The sequence below is a fragment of the Trachypithecus francoisi genome, unplaced genomic scaffold (assembly GCF_009764315.1).
Source record: "Trachypithecus francoisi isolate TF-2019V2 unplaced genomic scaffold, Tfra_2.0 Lachesis_group1, whole genome shotgun sequence".
Classification (NCBI taxonomy): Eukaryota; Metazoa; Chordata; class Mammalia; order Primates; family Cercopithecidae; genus Trachypithecus; species Trachypithecus francoisi.
In genome coordinates, this window is record NW_022681454.1 from 62,105,132 (window position 1) to 62,125,320 (window position 20,189).

Here is a 20,189-nt window from a genome sequence, read left to right on the forward strand (position 1 = left end):
CTTGGAGAATCTGACGATTATGTGTCTTGGGGTTGCCCTTCTCGAGGAGTATCTTAGTGGTGTTCTTTGTATTTCCTGAATTTGAACGTTGGTGTGTCTTGCTAGGTTGGGGAAGTTATCCTGGATAATTTCCTTAAGTATGTTTTCCAACTTGGTTCCATTCTCTCCATCACTTTCAGGGACCCCATCAATCGTAAGTTTGATCTTTTCATAGAGTCCTATATTTTTTGGAGGCTTTGTTCAATCCTTTTCATTCTTTTTTATCTAATCTTGTCTTCATGCTTTATTTCATTAATTTCATCTTCAATCTCTGATATCCTTTCTTCTGCTTGATCCATTTGGCTACTGATACTTGTATATGCTTCACGAAGTTCTTGTGCTGTGTTTTTCAGCTCCATCAGGTCATTTATGTTCTTTTCTAAACTGGATATTCTAGTTAGCAGTTCCTGTAACCCTTTGTCAAGGTTCTTAGCTTCCGTACATTGGGTTAGAACATGCTCCTTTAGCTCAGAGGGGTTTGTCATCACCCACTTTCTGAAGCCTACTTCTGTCAATTCGTCAAACTCATTCTCTGTCCCGTTTTGTGCCCTTGCTGGAAAGGAGTTGTGATCATTTGGAGGAGAAGAGGCGTTCTGGTTTTTGGAATTTGCAGCATTTGTGTGCTGATTTTTCCTCATCTTTATGGATTTATCTACCTTTGATCTTTGAGACTGATGACATTGGATGGGGTTTCTGTGTGTGGGGGTCCTTTTTGTTGATGCTGATGTTATTGCTTTCTGTTTGTTAGTTTTTATTCCAACAGTCTGGCCCCTCTCCTGTAGGTCTGCTGGAGTTTGCTGGAGGTCCATTCCAGACCTTACTTGCCTGGATATTACCAGCGGAGTCTGCAGAACAGTGAAGATTCCTGCCTGCTCCTTCCTCCTGTATGACGTGTCTGTCAACCCCTGTTGGGCGGTCTCTCCCAGTCAGGAGGCATGGGGATCAGGGACCCATGTGAGGAGGCAATCTGTCCCTTAGCAGAGCTCGAGCACTGTGCTGGGAGAACCCTCCTTGTCAGGATCCACTGCTCTCTTCAGAGCCAGCAGGCAGGAATGTTTAGGTCCACTGAAGCTGCACCCACAGCTGCCCTTTCTCCCAGGTGCTCTGTCCCAGGGAGATGGGAGTTTTATTTATAAACTCCTGACTGGGGCTCTTGCCTTTCTTTCAGAGATGCCCTGCCCAGTGAAGAGGAATCTAGAAAGGCAGTCTGGCCACAGCCACTTTGCCGTGCTGTGTTGAGTTACTTCCAGTCCTTAGCACGGTCAGGCGAAAGCCACCTACTCAAGCCTCAGTAATGGTGGATGCCCCTCCCTCCACCAAACTTGAGTGTCCCAGGTTGACTGCAGACTGCTGTGCTGGCAGCAAGAATTTCAAGCCAGTGGTTCTTAGCTTGCTGGGCTCCATGGGAGTAGGATCCACTGCGTGAGACCCTGGCTTCAGCCCCCTTTCCACAGGAGAGAACGGTTTTCTCTCAGTGGGGTTCCAGGCACCAATGGGGTATGAAAAAAAAAAAAAAACTCCTGCAGTTGGCCTGGCATCTGCCCAAACAGCCGCCCAGTTTTGTGCTTGAAACCCAGAGCCCTGGTGGTGTAGGCACACGAGGGAATCTCCTGGTCTGCGGATGGCAAAAACCATGGGAGAAGCGTAATATCTGGGCCAGATAGCACAGCCCCTCATGGCTTTCCTTGGCTAGAGGAGGGAGTCCCCCAGCCCCTTGCACTTCCTGGGTGAGGAGACACCCTCGTCTGCTTCTGCTCATCCTCCAAAGGCTGCATCCACTGTTTAATCAGTCCCAGTGAGATGAACCGGGAGCTGCAGACCAAAGCTGTTCCTATTTGGCCATTTTGCCAGATCCCCATAAACTCTTAATGACTATCTATTATGTGCCAGTAACTGTGCACACTATAGTGCTCTGGATGGGCTTACATCCCAAAAAGGAAACATCCACATGTAACGAGAGCATTACAGTAATTGTGTTTTGATTTATTCATTTGTCAATAAACATTTATTAAACAACTACTATGTATATTGAGCCCCTACTAGGCACTGTGTTAGGGTCTATCACAGAATAATGTGGTATATGATTTTTTTTTTTCTCAAAGCACTTTGGAAGACTACATGTATAGACTTCAATTGGCTTGAGCATATAGCACACAAATGTAGCAAGAGAAGAGAAAGAAGACTATAAAAGTATATAGTAGATAAATCGTGAATGGCCCTATATATTTTGATAAGGCATTTAGACTTTATCCTAGCATATGAATAGAAAAGTATTGAGGGTTGCGAGCAGGGAGTGGCAGAATCAGGTGTGTGTTTTAGAAGGCTATCTAGGGCAGTGCCACAGTTGGGGCAGTGCAGGAGGGAGGGTATTCAGCAGTTCTTTCCACACCTATCAAGTTATGATTAGTAGTTGTGGGCACCTATACAAGCTGACTGCTCTTTGCATCTTGACACCTTTGGTTTTCATTGATTCCACACACCTTGAGAACATTTCTATTTGCTATAATCCATGGCAGGCAACCTTGTTTCAAAGGTGTACTCAACATTGCTTTTGCAACTCTGCTGATAAATGCACTGCTTCCATTTATCAGACAACATCTGATAAGATTACCTTATTTTCACCCATATTCTCTATCTAAACTAATTTGTAGCAAATCTAACTATAGTATTTCCTGCCATAACCCAATCAATGATGGTGGTGCTGCTGCTGTTGACAATTTAACAAGGCAATCAAAAATCACAGACTTCCATTTCCTCAGCTACTCTCATTCTATAGTCACCGTAATTAACCCTTGGTAACCAGTCATACTGAAGTATCTTTAAGAGTTTTTTCCAATTGTTGAATGCAAAATCGAAAGCAAGCTTTTAACCAGACAACACCTGAGCAGTGTTTTCCAACCAGGTCTCATCAGCAGATTCACCTGAAATAATTAAAAACACAGATTACCAGGTTTGAGTCTCAGTGAGGCAGGGGGTGAGGGGTGAAATCAGAAATGTGTATAAAATGCATGTGTATAAAATGTCCTAGGTGAGGTTATGAATTAGGCTAACTTGGTAAACCCTAGATGGAAGCTACTCTAATAAGTTCCTTATAATTAAAGCAGCATTAAACACATATTTTTCTTTTAAATACTTTAATGAAACTTAGGCAATCACTTTAAGTAATTGCCACCCATTTAATGTTTACTGAAACACTTTACAACTAATTCACATGTCATTTTCTAAATGCTTCAGGCTTACTTGGCTTTCCTACCACGCATTAAACAGTTTGTTAACTATTAATAAAGAGTAAAGAAAAATCAGAATCCGGAGGTCATCTTAACAGTTAAAAGGGCCACTGAGAAGCATGACTTATAATTAGCAAAATACATGTGAGCTCCTTGTGGCATTAACTAGGACCTTATGATCCATGCTTTAAAGCAAGAGCAGGCGAAGAAAAAGCAACATCTTTCCTAAAATAAGTCACCTTTTCTTTTTGACCACTGTCAATCAGAAAAATTCTATTTTTGCAGGTAACTGAGTATTTGTGAAGTGGAACTCTAATAAATGAACTCAGTGCAAAACGTATCAAAATGAAAAATAAAAATTGCTAACATTCATTATGTAATTACTATTCTTAGTGCTTAGTCCCCATTCAAAGTTCTTTGCATTTAATTTTTTCCATTTAATAATGCTAGGTATTATCTTTAATTTTTTTTTTTTTTTTTTTTTTTTTTTTTTTTAGAGTCTCACTCTGTTGCCAAACTCAGTGGCACGATCTCAACTCACTGCAACCCCCGCTTCCTGGGTTCAAGCGATTCTCCTGCCTTAGTCTCCCAAGTAGCTGGGATTACAGGCACAGGCCACCACGCCTGGCGTATTTTTGTATTTTTAGTAAAGACGGGGGTTTCACCATGTTGGCCAGGATGGTCTCAATCTCTTGACCTCATGATCCGCCTGCCTCCGCCTCCCAAAGTGCTGGGATTACAGGTGTGAGCCAACGCACCCGGCCTATTATCCCATTTTTATAGATAAGGAAACAGAGGCACAGAAAGCTTAGTAACTGCTCAAGGTCAGACAGCTAACAAATAGCAGAGACAGAAACTGAAACCAGGAAGTCTGACTTCAGAGCCTATGCTCTTAAGCACTCTGGTGTACTGTCACTAAGAGAATTAGGGACTTGAACTGAGTCCCTGTGGAGCTCCCTAAAGAGGCAGATGAGCTTTAACAAGAAACACAGGAAGGAATGGATGTTGAAAACAAGTCCGCCTTGCAAATCAGTATCCAGTTCACTACTGAGTGCCTACTATGTGTTGGGCATGGCACTCAATGCTTTAGGAAATATACTATAAAGATGAATAATGCAGAGTCCCTTCTCATCTTCATTGCTTCTTCAATTGTCAGCTCTTCCATAAAGCCTCCCCTGGCTCTGAACACTACAATACCACTTTTCACACTGCATTACAAAGTCTTCATATGTCTGTCTCTCCTCCCATTAGGCTGTTCTTTGGCCCATGATGGGAACAGATGCCACATGTTAGCTCCTTTTCCAGTTCCTAGATTCCTCGTACAGCGTGCCTGGACACACTGCTGTCTCTCTGGAGATGTTTTATGAATGCATGAACAGATGAAACACAGAAGACATGGAAGTGAAATAACATGCTCTGAGATTCACAGTGTGCTAGTGGTGAAGATGGGGACAAGTTTTGCATATCCCAGCTCTACTCCAAAGTTCTGTCTAATATAACACATGCACCACACTAGTATCTTTTGCTAAAACTGCATGATTTAACATCTTAGCATACATTATGAAAAAAAATGCTCACATTTCATCTTTATGCTTCATCTCTCATTTAACATGCTAAACCCTTATAAGCAGGTGCCATTGCATACCTCACTTACGTGTCAGGCCATGCTAAAAGGATACTTGCAATTGAATCTTTAGAATGGAACAGACCTCTTAAGTAGCTCAATCTAAAAATGAAAGTTTAGGTAGATCAAGTCACTTGCCAAAGGTTACACTGCTAGTAAGAGACAGAACTGGAACTTAAATCTAACTCCAAATCCCACACTAGTAATAATTGTGCTATTTTTGTGCATTCAAAGATCCACGTCCCAACTTCACCACCTACTAGTTATGTGACCTTGGAAAAATTATTTAACTCTTCTGAGCCTCATTTTTATCATCTTTGAGGCAAGTAATTGAGAACTCACAGAAATGATATAAGGGTTAAATGAGCTCATAAATGTAAAGTGTCAGTCACATAGTAGGTATTCAACAAATATGTATTGATAATCCCATCAAATAAGATTCTGCCCAGTAATTGAGCACATTTGTTAACAATTGATTTAGATAATATAACTTCTACCAATTGCAGTGCTATAAAAACAACTATGCTGGAATTTATTTCCCAACTAAAGAGTTCCAAGTTGTCCACAAAATTAAAATTTTATCAAAGTAAGGTTCTGCAGTAAATACAGACAGCTATAGGTTAAGACTCTTCTAAGACAACTTTTCCTATCTCTTTTTAATCAGTAAAGAGTCTAAAATACAAGGTCAAAACCTTGCCCAAGGCTGAATCAGTCATTTAGAATCTGGACCCAGAACCTGGTCACATGTTCTCACTTAATCATAGCTGTCTCGCTTCCACACTAAGGTATAGTTCCTTTTATAACAGCAATTCTGTGATGATTAATTTTATATGTCAACTTGACTGAGCTGAGGAATGCCCAGATAGCTGGTAAAACATTATTCTAGGTTTGCCTCTTCTGAAAGAGATCAGCATTTGAATCAGTAGACTGTGTAAAGAAGGTTGCCCAACCAATGAGCTTGGACATCATCCAATTTGTTGAGGGACAAAATCAAACAAAAGATGGAGGAAAGGTGAATTCACCTTTGTGTTTAAGCTGGGGCATGCATCTTCTCCTGTTCTGAGACATCAGCACTCCTGGTTCTTGGGCTTTCAGACTCAGACCAGGACATTGGCCCACCAATTCACAGGCTTTTGGATTCAGAATGAATTACACCACTGGCTTTCCCTGGTCTCAAGCTTGCAGACAGCAGATGGTGGGACTTCTTGGCCTCCATAATTACAACAGCCAATTCCTATAATAAATATATATACACACACGTATATCTCTATATATCCTCTTGGTTCTGTTTCTCTGGAGAACCCTGATACAACTTACTATATGAAGCAGAGTTTCTACCCAGTAAAGGAAGAATTCAGAAGATCTAATTTCACATTCAGCCTCTGCCGCATACTAGCTCTGTGAATCAGGCCCAAGTTTCTTCATTGATGGAATGGGAATGAAATAGCTTTTTCAAATAATTATTATGGAGATTAAATAAGACAATGCATAAGAATAGGCCTAGCACAGAATCAAGAATATAACAGGCATTCAATAGACGTTGATGAAACTGAATCTGGGGTTTTCAAGATGCAGACAAGTGTCTGTGTCTTTATTGGAAGTACTTAAAATACAGAGAAGAAAGGCAGGACAGAAGGAGGCAGGGAGGGGAAAAAGGAAAAAAGCAAGGGAGGAGAAGAAGAAAGGGAAGTAGAAGAAGAAGAGGAAGGGAAAAAAAAGAGATTTGAAAAACACCTATCGGGATGCTATAGCTGTAATTCTGTTTAGAAGGAGCAGGAAGACTTCAAAGTCTATGATTTTGATGCTGAATTACAATGTAAAATGATGGCATCCCATCTTATTCTTTCTGCTAATCCTAACAGAAACTGTGATTCCTGAGGAGCTAATCAAAAACTGAAACAGAGTAGTCATGAAGAGATTCATCTGTGTAGACTGGAAGAGTTGTTTTTCAAGAGGAGGTCCATTAGCAAGACACCAGAAGATAAAAAGTGCCTTTAAGCATGAACAACAAAGAATCTGCAAACATTCTTGACAGAGAGACAGGGATATGTGTGAAATGCTAATAGGCACACTGATTTGCTGTGAAATAAACCTTACAACTGTGCAAATGCCATTTGGGCTACATTTTATTATAGATGACCAATCTGCTTTTCTTTACTCACAAGGAAGCATTACACGAGTAATCAATAAACTCCTCCACCTCCCTTTTTACCATTTATGTCTCCCTCCCTTGCCCAGCTAAATCCTCAGATTTGTATCTGTGATGTGCCTCACCTTACAAGCTGTATGACTTAAGATCACTACCACATTTGCAGAAGAGATTAAAGCAGAGGAAAATGATGTCTGATGGAAATTGCTTTACGGAGAGAAAAAGACTAGCACCGCCTGATTTTTATACTTTATACTTTCCTTAATGGCAGATGGTAAGCTCCATTTATAATAGAACATTGTAAACATCAGAAAAAAAGTGATTACTACAAAAAGTGAAAAAGTCTAAGGAAACATAATGGAGCTTGAAAAACTATCTATCTAAAATCCATTTACCAAAATCTATACTTGGGTAGAGTATAGACTTTGATGTTTTCCATCCCCAAAATACCCTATTTTGGCCTAACATGACATTATCCTCTTTTCCTATATGGTTGCCAAATTCCAATTTTAGATGTGTTACCTAAGAGTTACACATTGAAGGCTGGGGCATCACTGCCCTTGAAGGTCACCATTGAAATGATGTGTGTCTAGATGTGTGTCCCATTTAGAAACAGGCTGTCAAAAACTACACATTCAAGACCGAGTGCCTCTCTTCCAGAATCACAGCACACCAGGAGTCAACACTGCAGGTAGTGCACACCAAAGAGAATGAGCCATGGGTAACCCCATTAGGTTCAAGATTCACAGCCCATTTCCATACATCCCCTTTGCAACACAGTTTGCTGCCTTATACTTTCAAAGGTAATTTTCATTGCTAAGGGATATCTGTTACCTTCATACTCTGTGGAAGTAAGCAAAGAATCATTGTGACCATAGAGAAAAATCAGAGTCACGGAATTTTAAGTCTGGAAGGGATCTTTTAGGTTATATAGAAATATGATTTTATAAGTAAGAAGACAGAGGTTCAGAGACATTAAGGGATTTGTCCAGGCTCAGCAAGTTATTAGTAGAATGAAGATTTTTTAAAAAATCATTATTCTCAGTGCATTGCTCTTTCTACCACTTAAGCATACTTTATCAATAGCCTGATTGTTTCTGAAATTTTACAATACTTTCTTTGCTAAGACTGAAAAAAAAATCATCTCTATTTCCAAAGCTCAGAAGACTAAATATACAGCCTCAGACTCATATATGTACTTCTTCCCCATTTCTACAATTATCAATGCCCTTCCTACTTTGCAACTGAAATAAAATAACATCCTACTAAGCTATGCCATCTTTTGCAATACACCAAACATCAAATATACAGAACAAAACTAAGACTGTCTTACTTTTGACTTATAGAAAGTGCTCTTCAGAAGTCTGGCGGGGAAGCTGACAGATGACAAGGATTCTCTGCCTAAGCTTAAGGACCTGGCATTTCTCAAGAACCAGCTGGAGCGCCTGCAGCGGCACATGGAAGACAAAGTCAACAGCAGAGCGGGCCGGGATGGCTCGCTGTTGTCCTCCCCATTCCTCAAGGGATTCCTGGCTGGCTGTGTTGGCCAAACTGAAGGCCACAGTAGTATTGGGCTTTGCAAGGGGCACCTGCGCTGACAATCTATGCAGCTCAGGCTATGCTGTGCCCAACGTGGAGATGACATTGAAAGACTGACTATTTGCAGTCACTATGCTAGGGCCCGAATAGCTCTAGATGCAATGAGGGAGGCAGAATAGGGAGCTACGGCCTGCAGGTAGAGACACTGTCTGGCTTCCCTGGCTGTCATCCATTTGTTTCTTCAACTTTCATGCTGCCTTTATCCTTGCCTTCCTTCCTGCAGAGTGTGCACAGTGGCTTGTCAGCCTGCACCTTGTCAGACTGGCCCTAAGACTGTGGCTTCAAGGGCCACCAGTCTCTTACTCTTCAAGCCCTGGCAAATGACTCTGATCCTCAGTATCCTCTCTGGCAATGCTCCATGGCTCCTCCTACTGGGAGCTGGCTCCATAACTTGATTTCCCCTAAATGTGTTGCAATCCCACTCCTCTTGCTAACTACACAGGCCACCCAAGGTCTGGTGTGGGTATGAGTGTAGTGGACCTTGATGCTACTCCTATCCACTGCCACGTATGGTGCCCATCCCCCATGCTGGCACTGTGCCATGTGGACAGCCAGGTGCCCGGAATTCCAGCCCTCCTCAGCTGTGGAGCTGAGTTGACCAAACTACTGTTAAGCACTTTCTCTCTTATAGTGAGCTGGCAAGCATGGCTGTAGGGGGCCCCCACTCTGGCACTAAGCTGCTCCCTTCACACTTATCAGCCCTAGTCTGTGGCATAAACAACAACCTGGTGATCTATCTTCAGCCTGACATGGACCCCGGCACCTACCAGGTGCTGAGCAATCTCAAGATTGGAAGCGGGCCCTGTTCCACTGTCTCTGCCTCCAACACTGCTTCTCTGCACCTCAGGGGTTAGCACTGCTGCTGCTGATGGCTGCGGGGGCCTGCTAGCCACCAGACGGCCCGTAAGACCTTGAGAACACCCTTCCTGGGCCCCCTCCAGAAGCTGCTGCCAGTCCCATGCCCCTACACATCACTCCGCTGGGCCTGCTGCTCCTCATTCTGGACTGCCTCATTTCAGGTCTGTCGTCACTGCATACAGAGCTGCTCATGAAGAGACGGCAGCTGCCCCGGCACTTTAGAATGTCTGCCTCTAGACATTCTAAATGTCTTTGATGTGCTCCTGAATCTAGATCTGCATCCGCTGGTGGCCCCGGCCCAGGCCTCCTGGAAGGCTTGTCAGCATGAGCAGAACTTGTGGTGCTGAGCTAGGGCTAAATGGACTGCTCATGTCCACGGTCATGAAGCACGGCAGCAGCATCACATGCCTCTTGGTTGTGTTCTGCTTGCTGGTGGTCCACGCCATGATCTCAGCAGTCCTGCTGCGGCTGCAGCTCACAACCACCCTCTTCCTGGCCACGTTGCTCATCATCAGCCTGGCCGCGTGCCCATACTATGGCACCACTAGTCCCTGACCTCCTTCACCCTGACTCCAGACCCTATAGATTGGGTGCCACCATCAGAGCCCCCTCCCAGGCCTCCTTTCCATTCCCTCAGCAGTCCAGTAACAACTGCCTTGTGAGAAAAGCTGGAAAAGTGAGAGCAGTCAGATTATTCTCTGGAGATGGGTGGATGAAGGAGTAGCCCTAGGAGACATGAAAAACGGGTTTGATTAAGGAAATTCTTATCATCCTCCTGCCCTCTCATCAAGTTCTTCCAGACTAAAGAATTAAGATGACATCAATACCTGGGCCTGAGAAATGATCCTATCCCTGTCTCATCCTGCATGAAAGCAATTGATCAAAATGGGGTGTGTGCAACAAGTGGCTTTCCTTGCCTACTTTGGTCACCCCAGCAGAGCCACTGCCCCCATGCCCTCTGGCTGGCTGTTCCAGCCCAACCATTGTGCATGACTCTCCCATAAGGGGCATTCAACCTCCCACCGTCACGCAGGAAGGCCCAACTGCCATAAATTATACAACCATTACCCCAGCCACTCTGACAATCTCCCCCAGTTCCAGCAATGCCTAGAGACATGCCCCCTGCCCTCTTCACAGTGCTGGTTCCCCACACCTAGCCTTTGTTCTGGAAAACCAGAGAGGGTTGGGGTTTGACTCATCTCAGGGAATGTTGGCCCTGGGCACTGGCTTAAACCTACACTCCTGACCTCTCTGATCATCCTAAAAGCCATCTTGAAGCCCATGGCCTACTCAAAGTCTTGTAGGAGGTACCATGCTTCTTATTCTGGGTCCTGTCCAGGCCAAGCAGTCTCCTAGCTCCTAACAGCCTGGGGAACCTCTATACAGAGCAACCTGAGACCAGGTACAGGTTTTTCAATCAATGCCTGACCAGGTACCTATAGCTCAATCAATGTGTCTTCAATTACATAAGTGTAAGTTCTTAATAAAGAGTTCTAGGGTATACGGTGGTTCCTACAACCACACACACAAAAAAGTGCCATTCATTTCCTTAGCACCTGTCTCCAAAGTCCCTGTTTCCTATGGCGTAAACAATAGAAAGACTGGTCAGTAGCCAACTAGCTGAAGTCATACATCCTTCACACCACTTTTCTGCCTCATGGGCAGCAAAAATGAGAGTCTCTTAACTCAGCTTATTCAACAGTTCATTCAAACTCAAGATAAAACTTTTCTCTGAAAATACAAATGAGGCTCACATTATGAACACCTAGAGGTGTTAGACATTCTCCTTCAGAAAAGACGTTACGAAAATAAACATAATAGCTAGACTAATAAATAAAATTTGCTAAGATTTCTTTAAAATTGAACCCTACAGAACATTTTCAGCTGAAGAGTTAAAGGAGTTTTCAACGGAAAGAATGAGCACATAAACTGAAGATAGAGCCAAGCAATGAAATTAAACTGGCCACTCATCTATGAGGCCAGAAGAATGAAAACCAAGTCCCATCTCATCATCAGAAACCCTTCTCCAAACTAGGAAGCACAGAACCTACCCATATCTGAACCTGAACTACTTCCTGTTGATACTTTCTAACCTAGAGACGGCCCCAGCATCCAACTGATAAACATTTTCCGGGATGTGAAACTTGCCATAGGAAAACTGAATCTCTTTTCCTATGTTGTTGACTGTGTACGCAAAGGATTCTCACTGTTGCCAGAAGAGCTAGATAATTTCTCTGAAAAGTGTGGAATACACATTTGACCATATTTATATATTTGGTGACTCATAAAACTATTATTTTAAAAATTGATAAATGTTAGTCTTTAAGCATCAATATAAATTATAAAACACCATCAACCTTAAAACAGTCTTTCACAAGGCTGTGCAGAAACTAAGCCTTTATTTATCTCTGTTCTATGCCTCCTCCTTTCTCCAAGTAAGGCTGCTTGCAGATCCCAGTATGAAATCAGCACACCCGTGATTGACACTGCCTAGCAGTAGCCCTTATAAAACATGCCTTTTGATGACCTGTATATTAGTTCATATGTCTTCTCTGGAATTAAGACAACTCATGGGGCATTTATTACTAACATTTTATTATATCAGCAAGACTAAATTTAAAATAATAACAATAATCAACATTTGTGTGGCAGTTCATGGTTCACAAAATGCTTTTAAATACATTACCTCATTTGAAGCTCGCAAGCCTCAACCAAGACGGGGAATGAAAATGGAAACAGAGCCTCAGATAGGTCACAGTACTATTAAGTGGCAGAAGCAGAATTTGAACCAAAGTCTTCTAAATTCAAATCCTATGCTCTTTATACTTTGCCAAAAGAAATGGATGTATTGGTGAATTTCAAAATTATACATAAGATTCACCAATGCTAAATTATACATAAGATTCACCAATGCTGGCTGGGCATGGTGGCTCAAGCCTATAATCCTAGCACTCTCGGAGGCTGAGGCAGGTGGATCACTTGTGGTCAGGAGTTCGAGATCAGCCCTGCCAACACGGCGAAACCCCATCTCTACTAAAAATACAAACATTAGCCAGGGGTGGTGGCACTTCCCTGTATTCCCAGCTACTCAGGAGGCTGAGGCAGGAGAATCACTTGAACCTGGAAGGCAGAGGTTGCAATGAGCCGATATTACGCCACTGCACTCCAGCCTGGGCGACAGAGCTAGATTCTATCTCAAAAAAAAAAAGATTCACCAATACATTAATTCCTTTTGCCAAAGAGTGTGTGTGTGTGTGTGTGTGTGTGTGTGTGTGTATCAAGCCAGAAAGGTAGATGTAAGGATAAGTAATTATCTTCTACAGCAACAACCACACACATGAAAACAAAGATCAGACAGTTTCTAACCATCTCTGTGTAATATGACTTCACAGAGAAGGTGTATGATGCTACACGGCAGCTCCAGTGCTCGGGGGAGTAACAGGGCCAGTAAGCAAAAGAAGCTCAGAGTGTCTAGCTGGAGAAGCAAACTCATTCCATGATGCCGGTGGTTCCCAGCACAAAGGCTGCAGCAGCATGCCTCTGGGCAGGGCACAGTTAATGCAGATTCTTCTAGAACTCTGTCCCACAGCCAAGTCTCTAGCTGAGTTTTACAAGGACCTCTTTGTCTTAGGCCTCCTCCCAATACATGGGAAACCTCAGAACGTCTCTTGCCACTGGGTGCAACTAAGCTTGGCCACTTGGTATTACTGGCTCTCAAGGGTGGCCAACTAGTTAAGCCAAGTTATATTTCCAATACTTCTCAGTCCTACAAACAATCTATACATTGTAAGAACTTACCTTATCTTTAATAGAAGATTAAAGGATATTTTTTCCAATAATACTTTAAAATCCAGATGAGAGAACGAACTAATATCCAATGAAGGATAATTTCTTATGTTCTGTCCTTTATTTTCTATCACCTAGCCAACAAGGCCAAATGACAGATCCGCAAGGACAGAATACTTTTAATGTGCATGTGTAATAAGTGAATAATTATTTGAGATTATCAACTCAAAAATATGCCAAACACACATAAGTTAACCACTTTTTTAAATTAAGAAAATACTAAGGAGACAGCACACATAATCAGCAGAAATCATCAAATCATATTTCCATCTCCCCAAATATCTTTTGATTTTTAAAATATTATAATTTAGTCTACCATGTATAAAAGTACTAATGGTCCCAAAAGAAAAAATACACCCAACTCTGAATAAAAATAAATTTCAGGAACGTAGAGTTTTGTCATTTTTCCAGATGTTTCTTTTAACATAGAAATGCTGCATGCCATTAAGAGGTACAAAGTGAATTTTCAGGTTAACAGCTTATTGATCATTATACAGGAGACAAACCAACTTATAATTATTGCAAAACACAAGTTAGTATATTTCTACATATACATTTAAATGCATGTAAATCCAAAGAGAAGAGAGTAGATGCATAACTCTTCAGTAGGCTCAGGGAAAATGATTGAAGAGAGACTTTTACTTTCTGCTCCATTATTTATTCTCTGTATCATATAGCTTTTTATTTTCCATATTGTTTAAACTATGAAAATAAAAACACAGTCATATTTTATTTGTATCACATATAAAGAGAAAGAAAATGAAAAAAAAAAAAAAACAGGTTAAAAAGAGTTGGTTCAATTCTTGGACCACTGTATCATTGTATTCTTGGACCACTCTATCATTCAGTGGTTGTTACACCTTAGATTTTGTCTAAGGTTGTTAACCACTGAATGATACAATGCCTTAGAAATGGAGGACGGAGGACAGGCACGGTGGCTCACGATTGTAATCCCAGAACTTTGGGAGGCCAAGGCTGGTGGATCATGTGAGGACAGGAGTTCAAGACCAGCCTGGCCAACATGGTGAAATCCCTGTCTCTACTAAAAATACAAAAATCAGCCGGGCATGGTGGTATGTGCCTAGAATCCCAGGTACTCTGGAGGTTGAGGCAGGAGAATCGCATGAGCCTGGAAGGCGGAGGTTGCAGTGGACTGAGATCACAGCATTGAACTCCAGCCTAGGTGACAGAGGGAGACTCCATCTCGAAAGAAGAGGAGAGGAGAGGGGAGGAGAGGGGAGGGGAGGGAAGGGGAGGGGAGGGGAGGGGAGCGGAGAGGGGAGGGGAGGGGAGGGGAGGGGAGCGGAGAGGGGAGGGAGAGGGGAGGGGAGGGAAGGGGAGGGGAGGGGAGCGGAGAGGGGGGGGAAGGGGAGGGGAGGGGAGCGGAGAGGGGAGGAGAGGGGAGGGGAGGGGAGAGGGAGAGGGGAGGGGAGGGGAGGGGAGGGGAGAGGGGAGGGGAGGGGAGGGGGGAAAGAAAGAAAGAAAGAAAAGAAAGAAAGAAAGAAAGAAGAAAGAAAGAAAGAGAGAGAGAGAGAGAAGGAAGGAAGGAAGAAGGAAGGAAGGAAGGAAGGAAGAGAGAGAGAGAGAGAGAGAGAGAAAGAAAGGAAGGAAGGAAGGAAGGAGGAAGGAAGGAAGGAGGAAGGAAGGAAGGAAGGAAGGAAAGAGAAAGAAATGGAGGACTGAGCAGATGCTGCAATAAATAAGCATATTTGATTTAAAATAAGTGACATAATTAAGGGTTCATCAAAATGAAAAGGCAGGAGAGAAAAGGCAATTTTCTTTTTTTTTTTTTTTTGAGGCAGAGTCTCGCTCTGTCGCCCAGACTGGAGTGCAGTGGCGCAATCTCGGCTCACTGCAAGCTCCGCCTCCCGGGTTCACGCCATTCTCCTGCCTCAGCCTCCCGAGTAGCTGGGACTACAGGCGCCCGCCACCTCGCCCGGCTAGTTTTTTGTATTTTTAGTAGAGACGGGGTTTCACCATGTTAGCCAGGATGGTCTCGATCTCCTGACCTCGTGATCCGCCCGTCTCGGCCTCCCAAAGTGCTGGGATTACAGGCTTGAGCCACCGCGCCCGGCCGAAAAGGCAATTTTCTTTTCCAACTTTGAAGAATCATGAAAAGGAATTCGGTTCTATGATTGCTTCCTCTTTTAGGAAAATCAAGGTAAAACCTCTGAAAATTTCTTCTGTTGGTATTTAAATGGATGTATACATCCCACAACGAAAGTACCAGTTCAGGGGTTACTAGATATACACCTAGGGTTTGCAGCTTCAGGGTCTAATCTGTCCCCTCGGCTCAAGAGACAATCCCTCACCAGCTGTAAGTATAAAGAGATACAGCAACAGTTCCGTTCCTGTGTGTTAGAGTATCACGGGAAAAGTCTCAAAATCTAAGCAGATAACTCCTAAATCCACATCTATAACCATGATGTTCCTAAATTCAGTCTATCTCCAATGATCTACATTCCCAATTATCACTCCCTACAGAAATGAGCTGTTTACCACTTCTAACATTGAAATTGATTTCCCTCAATCAACCATATATAAAAATTTAACATCTAAAAAAGTATACCTTATGCCTTCAGCAAACCTAAACGCCTGAAATTATAGCACAGTAAATACTAGTCTCAGAAAAGCAATGAGTTGTAAATCATTTGTTTTACTGAGTAAGATTGGATTTTTGTCATAGGAAAAAACTAAACTGTCTTTTTGACTGGTGACTTATGTTATAAATTAAATATAACTGTATATTATGTTTATAACAATTATGGACACCATTCATTCTTTACATATCACTAGCAGAAGAAAGCCAACTACTTTTGAAGCAGCAAGTCCTGAAGTTTAAATTAAAAGAGGACCCACAATAAAACAGAAATCAGTTTGGTAAAGGGTTATCCCTGTCTTTAGTCCTAAATCCAGTGGCATATGTGTCTTCCGTAATTAATGGCAAAATCTCTTTCACAAGCAATTTCCAGATGCCATCCTTAAAATATAGTTAATCAGTCTTTGATTCATCATGAGCTCGGGAATGCTCTCCTAACAGGCACGCTTGCTAGCTCACAGCAAAAGAAATATTACCACCCACTCCACTGCCACTGAAAAAACATTTCAAACATGTTTAATCTCTTTCAGGGCCAGTTGTAGACATTCTTCCCCTAGCCAGGTTCCAACCCATTTTAAAACATCCAAACACGAACTTACATCAACCCATGATCTAATGTGATGAGTTTACCAAGGTCTCCAACAACCTGAATCACATACCAAGGGAAACACAATGAACAAGCCATTCTGTAGAGTGAAGACAAGCTCCACACCTGTCAGCGGGAATCTGTTTGACTGTAGCCCAAGGCAGCTTCACAGAAGACACCTTTCTTAACTGGGAGAATGTGCTTCTCCCTTAAATTCAAAGAAATCTTACTGCTTCTTTTATTTAGTTTATTTTTGGAATTTTCCCCTCATTCCAGAAAGAACTGAAGGTAGTTACTAATATGCTTCCATTTTTTAGGGGAACATACAAACTCTTCCCAGATATTTTTGTCACGTTAAGTTCTCCTTTGTATCCATTAGGGAACTGAAGACCTTCACTTTTTTCTCAGAATTTCTTTATCATATACTCCAAAAACCAATTGCATAATAATTACCTCACCCTTCAGTGATGTTATGAAAGCTTACCCTTCCTGCTGATTCACAGTGAGACGACAGCTCACACAGTGCGTGCTTTCAATATGAGCGCTCAGACTAAGAATGACAAGGATATGTTATAAGTTGTAATGTATGCCCTGAAAGTTCAAAACACATGAGGTGGAAAGAAAAATAGTTATCCCAAACATAAGTTCTAAAAGAATTATCTAACTGGACCTGAAGCCCCACCACTGAATTGACCTTGCAGAAAGACTTTTTATGTGATACCGTCAGTCTACCAACTTATGAAACCAGCTCAGTGGAATTTGGGAAACTTGACTAGTCTCTAATCAAGATATTGTTAAGGGTGTCATTAATTGCATTATACAAAGTCTTCTTCATTTCTTTCTGGAATTTTTTTTTTTTTTTTTTTTTTTTTTTTTTTTTGACCAAGTCGCCAGGCTGGAGTGCAGTGGCTTGATCTTGGCTCATTGCAACCTCCACCTCCCAGGTTCAAGCATTCTCATGTCTCAGCCTCCTGAGTGGCTGGGACTACAGGTGCACGCCACCACACCCGGCTAATTTTTGTATTTTTAGTAGAGACTGGGTTTCAAATGTTGGCCAGGCTGGTCTCGAACTCCTAATCTCAGGTGATCCACCTGGCTTGGCCTCTCAAAGTGCTGGGATTACAGGCGTGAGTCACCATGCCCAGCCTCATTCTGGATTTTATGTTGGTAATACTTTTGTTTCTCCTAAGCAAATGATTTGCTTTTAAGTTGCGGTCTGTATTAATCAAGTAAGTAGTCAAGTTTCATATTTTGCCTTGGCAGGTAGAAATCTTAAAAACAAAAGTGAGGCCAGGCGTGGTGGCTCACCCCTGTAATCCCAGCATTTTGGGAGGCCGAAGTGGGTGGATCATGAGGTCAGGAGTTCAAGACCAGCCTGGCCAAGACAGTGAAACCCCGTCTCTACTAAAAATACAAAAAATTAGCCAGGCGTGGTGGCAGGCGCCTGGAATCCCAGCTACTCAGGAGGCTGAGGCAGGAGAATCGCTTGAACTTGGAGGGCGGAAGTTGCAGTGAGCCGAGATTGCGCCACTGCACTCCAGGCTGGGCAACACAGTGAGACTCTGTCTCAAAAAAAAAAAGAAAAAAGTGAGACATACTCACATTATGTGACCGTAACTATTCAATGATTTACATTTGTTCTTTCCTTTTTCGTTTGTACCTATCTTTTTTCCTTTCATTTTTCCCACCTGTTTATTATTATTTCAATTCAATATACATCCTATATTGTACAACAGCTGTTGGGAAAAAGCAAGAAGCACAGTGTTGTGAATATCATAGTCAGGTATCAATTTGAACAAATAACCAGAAAAATTTCAGAATCCCAGGCAATCCAAGTTTAAGCATAGTTTCATGTTCATCTATCTAAACTACATTTTATAGAGCACTGGAAAATTCTATATTTTATATCAGAGAAACAGTATAAGCAATTCACTTTTTATTGCAGAGATATAAAAATCTATAGAAACATTAAAGTCACACCCTCAATTATACCAAAACTGTACTTAGTCCCGCCTTCCTAGAACTTAGTTCCTAGAACTAAGGAGGGGCTAAATATAGTTTTGCTATAACTGGGAAACCACCATCTGAACATAAAACTGAGCTAAAGGCCAAAATAAAATTTAATCTCTTCTTTACCTTCCTTCTTTCTCAACCAGTTTGTTGTAATGTGATTATAAGTCAAAAATCACATATTTAACTCACCAAAAAAGTACTACATTTTCATCTAATTACATCTAATCAGGTTTTATAATTGAGACTACTGCTAATTAGTTGAATAGAAGATAAATTTAGAAGTTTGGTTTCTTTCTACAAATGTATCTTAAGTCATGAGAAAGTGTCTCTTGCCTTTTAAAATTTGAGTTCTTCACCATATCTAACTTATCACCTCCATTTATTCAACTAGATTGTTGTTTCTTACACAATGGCTCTGTTCTTTTGGCATGATGTTAACTGTAGGTCCTTAAATTTGGAGCTTTGATTCTATCTTGACCAAAATTCTTTGGTGCCTCCACTTCTATGGAAATTAATATTAATTATTTTGGTAAATTTTAATCTGATTTTCATTATTTTCCACAGCTCAACATCTCTGACAAATATTCCAAGCTAATTCATTAACATAAACCAAATAACAGGACCAAAGAAGAGGCTTTCTAACATTGCTCAGGTTTTACATTTTCCCAAAGATTTTTCCCAGAGCCACTAGGATCTTGTGAATCTAAATAGGCCCAATAGTTTAGCTTTGAGAGTTTCTCAACCACATAATATACAAAATCACCTGATGGGTTTGTATCATATGAGAAATCTAACCTCAATTCCTTTCTGGAGTGACCTCACAATTTCCCTTGAAACACTGAAGACCCAGATACCCAGTCATATGTGCTAAAGCAATTACAGAATGGATTTATTTATTAAACATTAATCCCCTTGTCATGCAGAGTACCTAAAAAATCCCTGATGCACTTTTGCACTGAAACTTCACTGGAAATAAATTTTTCTAAGTCTCCAAAGACCTTTCCCTTGAGGAGTCGAATAGGTCTTTCTCAAGTCTTCAATCCCCTTGCCCTCTATGCTTCAGTTAGCACTGTTGAAATTCTCTCCTCGCATGGTTTCCCTGGGTGTTCTCTGTGTTCTTCTACTACCTCTTTGTCTCATTTGCTGACTATTCTTTTTGCCTGCCTCCACCCCCTTGGCTGGTGGCTGCTCCTAAGGTTCCAAACTCAGCTTTCTGGATTTCTCCCTCAATAGTCCCCACGATGATACATATCCACATGCATTACTGAACTATCACCTTGCATAAATGCCTCCAAAGTCAATGGCCAAGACTTGTGCTCTCAAACTGTAATCCTGTCTAGTAACTGACTGGTCATCTCAGGATATGATCGCTGACATCTGAAAAGCAGTATCTCAAAAACTGAGCTTTCTTTTTCCTAACCCAGCAGACTTTCCCAAAGCCCTCCTCTAAACCCTCATTACTTTAAATCTAGGTTACAAAACAGCTCCCTAATACTTTCTCCACCCTTAGCTCCACGACTCCAACCTATCCTAGATGTTGCTGCCTAAATAATTACCAATATCTGTCATTTTCAGCACATTGCATATACTCAAGAATTGATGGCACTTTCCTACTGTCCCTCAAATCAAATCAATAATCAAATTCATCC

The 20,189-nt window shown here is 41.8% G+C and overlaps 1 protein-coding gene and 1 pseudogene across 4 annotated transcripts in view; one reads left to right on the forward strand and one right to left on the reverse strand.

Annotated features, from left to right (window-relative positions):
• Positions 1-20,189, reverse strand: part of SLC4A4 (solute carrier family 4 member 4) — a 397,907-nt gene that overhangs the window by 268,293 nt on the left and 109,425 nt on the right. The window lies entirely within an intron of this gene.
• On the forward strand, positions 1,908-10,051 carry LOC117086247 (annotated as a pseudogene).